The sequence below is a fragment of the Mandrillus leucophaeus genome, unplaced genomic scaffold, assembly GCF_000951045.1.
Source record: "Mandrillus leucophaeus isolate KB7577 unplaced genomic scaffold, Mleu.le_1.0 Scaffold137, whole genome shotgun sequence".
NCBI lineage: Eukaryota > Metazoa > Chordata > Mammalia > Primates > Cercopithecidae > Mandrillus > Mandrillus leucophaeus.
Genome location: NW_012101332.1, coordinates 2508555 through 2514801, shown reverse-complemented (window position 1 = coordinate 2514801; position 6247 = coordinate 2508555). Strand labels below are relative to the sequence as shown.

Here is a 6247-nt window from a genome sequence, read left to right as displayed (position 1 = left end):
CTTTGCTCTATATACAAACATTAAATTCCAGATGTACCAAAGACTTACCCGTCAGAAACAAAATTTTAAAACTTTTAGTAGAAAATGTAAGTGAATGAGATACAAAAAGCCACTTAACCATTTAAAAAGATTAGACATTTTGACTATCACAAAATTAAGAACTTTTTACATCAAAAAGTGAAAAGATAGGCTGGGCATGGTGTCTCAAGCCTGTAATCCCAACAGTAGAGCACCTGAGGTCAGGAGTTTGACACCAGGCTGGCCAACATGGTGAAACCCCATCTCCACTAAAAATACAAGAAATTAGCTAGGCATTGGTGGCAGACACCAGTAATCCCAGCTACTTGGGAAGCTAATGCACAAGAATCATCTGAACCTGGGAGGTGGAGGTTGCAGTGAACCTACTGCACTCCAGCCTGAATGAGAGAGCAACACTCTGTCTCAAAAAAAATTTTTTTAATAAAAAATAAAAGTAAAAAAGTAAAAAGATAAACTATAAACTAGAAGAAGACATTTGCAATACCTAAAACCTATGAAAGATTAATATCATATCGACAAAGTATAAGGAGCTCCTATGAATTAATTTTAAAAATAGCAACCCAACAGTAAATTGAGAAAAGACATTAATAGGGATTTCACAAAAGAGAATGCCCCCAAAACATAAAAATTTTCTTACCCTCATTAGTAATCAGAAAAATGCACAAGACACTACATATCTATTCCCTCCACAAATACTAAGAAGTTTGACAATACCAAATGTATTAGTTCACATTCACACTGCTGATAAAGACATAACTGAGACTGTGAAGAAAAAGAGGCTTAACGGATTTATGGTTCCACGTGGCTGAGGAGGCCTCAGAGTCAGAGCCATGGATGAAAGGCACTTCTTACACACCAATGGCAAGAGAATATGAGAAGGAAGTAAAAGAAGCAGAAGACGAAACCCCTGATAAACTCATCAGATCTTGTGAGACTTATTCACTATAACAAGAATAACATGGGAAAGCTCAGCCCAAGGGATTCAACTACCTCGCCCTGGGTCCCTCCCTCAACACATGGGAATTCTGAGAGATACAACTCAAATTGAGATGTGGGTAGGGACATAGCCAAACCATATTAATCTGCTCCTGGCCCCTCCAAATCTCATGTCCTCACATTTCAAAACCTATCATGCCTTCCCAGCAGTCCCCCAAAGTCTTAACTCATTTCAGCATTAACCCAAATATCTGCTGTCCAAAGTCTCATCTGAGACAAGGCAAGTCTCTTCTGCCTATGAGCCTGTAAAATCCAAAGCAAGCTAGTTACTTCCTAGATACAAAGGGGGTACAGGTAATTGAGTAAATACAGCTGTTCCAAATGGGAGAAATTGGCTAAAATAAAGGGGTTACAGGCCCCATGCAAGTCCAAAATCCAGCCAGGTAGTCAAATTTTAAAGCTCCAAAATGATCTCCCTTGACTTCATGTTTCACATCAAGGTCATGCTGATGCAAGAGGTGGGCTCCCATGGCCTTGTGTAGTTCTGCCCCTGCGGCTTTGCAGGGTATAGCCCACATCCTGGCTGTTTTCATGGGCTGATGTTGAGTGTCTGAAGCTTTTCCAGGCTCATGGTGCAAGCTATCAGTGAATCTACCATTCTGGGGTCTGGAGGACAGTGGCCATCTTCTCACAGCTCCACTAGGAAGTGCTCCAGTAGGGATTCTGTGTAAGGGCTCCAACTCCACATTTCCCTTCCACACAACCCTAGCAGAGCTTCTCCATATGAGCCCCACCCCTGCAGCAAACTTCTGCTTGGACATCCAGGCATTTTCATACATCCTCTGAAATCTAGGTGGAGGTTTCCAAACCTCAACTCTTGACTTCTGTGCACGTGCAGGCTCAGCACCAGGTGGAAGCTGCCAAGGCTTGGTGCTTGCACTCTTAAAGCCATGGCCTGAGATCTGTCTTGTACCCTTTCAGCCATGGCTGGAGTGGCTGAAACGCAGAGCACCAAGGCCCTAGGCTACACACAGAGCAGTGATCCTGGGCCTGGCCCACAAAACCATTTTTTCATCCTAGGTCTCTGAGCCTGTGATGGGAGGGGCTGCTGTGATGACCTCTGACATGCCCTGTAGACATTTTTCCCATTGTCTTGGGGATTAACATTCATCTTCTCGTTACTTACGCAAATTTCTGCAGGCAGTTTAAATTTATCCTCAGAAAATGGGATTTTCTTTTCTATCACAAAATCAGGCTGCAAATTTTCCAAACTTGTATGCTCTGCTTCCTTTATAAAACTGAAAGTCTTTAACATCACCTGAGTCTCCTCTTGAATACTTTACTGCTTAGAAATTTCTTCCACCAGATCCCCTGAATGATCTCTCTCAAGTTCAGAGTTCCACAGATCTCTAGGGCAGGGGCAAAATGCTGCCAGTCTTTCTGCTGAAACATAACAAGAGTCACCTTTGCTCCTGTTCCGAACAAGTTCCTCATCTCCATCTGAGACCACCTCAGCCTGGACCTTATTGTTCATAACACTATCAGCATTTTTGTCAAAGCCATTCAACAAGTCTCTAGGAGGTTCCAAATTTTCCCACATTTTCCAGTCTTCTTCTGAGCCCTCCAAACTGTTCCAACCTCTGTCTGTTACCAAGTTTCAAAGTTGCTTCCACATTTTGGGGTAACTTTTCAGCAGCACTCCACTCCACTGGTACCAATTTACTGTATTAGTCCATTTTCACGCTGCTGATAAAGACAAACTCGAGTTTGAGAAGAAAAAGAGGTTTAATTGGATTTACAGTTCCACATGGTCAGGGAGGCCTCAGAGTCATGGCAGGAGGCAAAAGGTACTTCTTATATGGCAGCAGCAAGAGAAAATGAGGAGGAATCCAAAGCAGAAACCCCTGATAAACCCATCAGATCTCACGAGACTTATTCACTGTCACAAGAATAGCACAGGAAAGACTGACCCCCATGATTCAGTGACCTCACCCTTGGGTCCCTCCCACAACATGTGGGAATTCTGAGAGATAGAATTCAACCTGAGATTTGGGTGGGGACACAGCCAAACCACATCACCAAATATGAAGAGACTGTGGATCAACAAGATCATCTTTGGAGGTGAGAGTTTAAATTAGAACCACTACTTTGGAAAATAATTTGGATTATCTTATAAAGATGAGCATACTCATATGTTATGGCACAGTAATTCCTCTACTGTAGGCCCTGGAGAAACTCTTGCCCATATGTACCAGAAGCAGTAAAAAAAGAAAAGAAATGCTCCTGTAATGTCATTCATAATCACAAAAATCTGGCAATAAGCCAAATGTTCACTAATAGGAGAAAGGGTAAATTAATAGGAGAATGGGTAAATAAATTATACCCTTAAAAAACTAAATAATATGTCATTTAGGGCAATCATATATATGCAATAAAACAATTGTTTTTAAAGGAAGGGAATCCTAAACATAAATTCAGGGTAGTAGTTATCTCTGGGGCTGAAGGGTGTAAATCAGGAAAAGCGACAAAGGAGGAACAGATGTTAGGATCAGAACCCTAGTTCTTGGGTTGTGTTGTGGGTTCACAAGTGATTACCGTATTACTCAAATACATTCAAATATATTTATATAGAGGGAGGCCCAGGCACAGACAAGGATGAAATAGGAGCCAAGGTATGCTATGAGCCAAGGATTATGATGAATCCAATTTTGTGCACTTTAAGCCATTTGAAAAACAGAAAAGCAAAACAACAAAATAATTTTTAAGAAATTGAATATAGGGTGCTATACTGTGAATGTGTTCCCCTAAAATTAATCAGCAATTCACAGGATTAGGAAGTAGGGCCTTTAGGAAGTGATTCAGTCATGAAAGGAGAGTCTGCACTAATGGGTTTAGGGTTCTTACACAAGGACTGGAGGGAGTGGGCTTCCCCTGTTTTGCCCTTCCTCCTGCCATATGAGGACACAGTGCATCCCCTCCTGAAGACAGTGCACAAGGGGCCATCTTGGATGCGGAGACCAGGCCCTCACCAGACACCAATTCTGCTGGCACCTTGATCTTGGACTTCCAGCCTATGGAACTGTGAGAAATACATTTCTGTTCTTTAGAAATTACCCAGTCTAGTGTATTTTGTTACACAGTAGCACAAACCCACTAAGGCATAGTACCTTTTGTCATTTTCTTCCACAATTTTCTTTGTTGCCTCTTTAGCAGTGGGTCATTTTATATTTGATCCTTCATAATATCTCTTACTTTGGGTTTTTCACATTTCTGTTCCAAGAGTATTCTCAGACATGTATTTTTCACTATTTGTTAGTATCCAGGTCAGAAAGTCCAGAATACTTTCTTATAAGCGTTCAGGTTCTGCAACAATGTAAGTATTAATGCCTCCTGTAAACTAGGTATTTCCTTTCCAATTGTAACTGCCATCTGGAAGCAAAGTGGAATTACTTTCATTACTTTGATTACTATGAGTGTGGGGTTGATTTTTAATGTATCTGGGGTATGGTTAAATGCCGGTTTTTAATCACACAGATACATCAATGGCTTGGCACACTAGGGTATCAGTTGCTAGTTATCTCTGTATTTATCCTTGCTGTTAGAGAGGGAAAGTACAGACTGTGAAGTTGGACCAGCTGTCATACCCACAACATTTGGAGAGCTTTGATTTTTTTTTAACCTTTAGCTGTCTAACTGTCACATGTAGCAGCTCAGGTGAAAGGCACTCTTATTGTGGGGACTTTCCCTTAATGCTCTGTGGTGCAAAAGAGCAGACCTATGTAGAAGCATTTAAGTATTTTGTGCATCAACAGAACGATTAAAGGAACAATTCTTATTGTATCTTTTAGTCCCTGAAGACAAAACCATGGTGACAGTAACTAGGTCAAGGCGTTGTATTCAGAGAGGGTCAGCCTTGGTCTTTGAGCGTGAGTCTCCTTTACCCCACTGTCAAGACTCACTGAGCAGACGGGAAAGTTCAGGTGGAACATGCAGTGAATAGCAAACACGGTGGGGGGCGCTCACTGTCCCGCGCTGCCACGCCTGCCATGGTCAGCAGACCTGTCTTCTACCTGACAACAGGCAGGCTGAGAAACGTTTTCCTGGAGAGTTTCCTGATTCTTCCCAGTTGTGGCAGGATGGACTGACTTACAGGAGCTCAGGAAGGTCGTTAAACAACACAGAAACACAAGATGAATTGTACTCCTCAGCAGGCCTAGGTTAGAGCAGCAGGTCCTTGAAGCCTCAGCCACTCCTGGGACACAGCATAATGCCCTTAATGATTTGAAATTTGGTGGAGAGTAGGTTGCTAATCACTATGTCCAGGGACAAAAAGAGACATGAACAGCAAAAAGTTATAAAATAAGCAGGACTAACATCTGCTTATTGTGGGAGGTAGGGATTTAAGACATAAGAATTTAGCTGCATGCGAAGTTCACACCTTAATCTCAGCACCTGGGGAGGCCAAGGCAGGAGGACGGCTTGAGCCCAGGAGCTTGACATGAGCCAGGCAACATAGTAAGTCCCCATTCATACACAAATGTTTTTGAAGAAAAGTAGTTGAGTGTGGGGGCACATGCCTGTAGTCCCAGGTACGTGGGAGGCTGAGGCAAGAAAATCGCTGAAACCTGGGAGACTGAGGCTGCAGTGAGCTATGATCACACGAACGCACTCCAGCCTGTGAGTCCGGAGACCCCAGCTGGCGCCCTAAATCTCCCTCTCCACCGGTAGAAGTCAGCTGGAGGAGGTCCTGAGGACAGGACTTCCGGGGAGCCGACCCTGGGAGGCCCGAAGCCCCCACTGCCACAATGCTCACTACTACATCCCCGCTCCAGCCGCCACCGCGACTGCCACAGAAGCCCCCGCACACGCCTCCGCGAACCTGTGTAAAGAGGCCGCAGCCGGACTTCAAGCACGAGTCGGCCTGGGCAATGCTCACGCGCGAGGCCCGAGCCCATTCTCCTGTCACAGCGACTCCAGTGGTTGGCTGAGGACGACTCCCTGAGCCCCGACAAAGCAGAAGCCCTCCGTGGCAGTGCGTCGGTGTCGAGGCGCCAGCCTCACCAATCCAAGGGGTCGACAAAACCGTTTTGGGACACCGCGACACACGGAGGGCCTACCAGGATGCGGAAACAGACGGAGTCCAAGGAAAGCAGCGCGGCATCCCAGCCTCAGGCCTGCCCGGACGGTGATCCGGTGAGTCCCCCCAAAAGTCGTAGCCCCCGTGATCTCGAGGACAGGTCTGCCTGTGTGCCCGTGGACTGCTCTCTCACCC

General features: G+C 44.6%; 1 protein-coding gene across 1 annotated transcript in view; it reads left to right on the top strand.

Moving 5' to 3' along the window:
* Nucleotides 1–6122: 6122 nt before the first annotated feature.
* The window catches only part of LOC105534616, a 10719-nt gene continuing 10594 nt past the window's right edge, over nt 6123–6247 (top strand). The window contains exon 1 of the transcript XR_001005304.1: nt 6123–6168. The gene's annotated coding sequence lies outside the window, so the exon portion shown is untranslated. The remainder of the gene's footprint in view (nt 6169–6247) is intronic.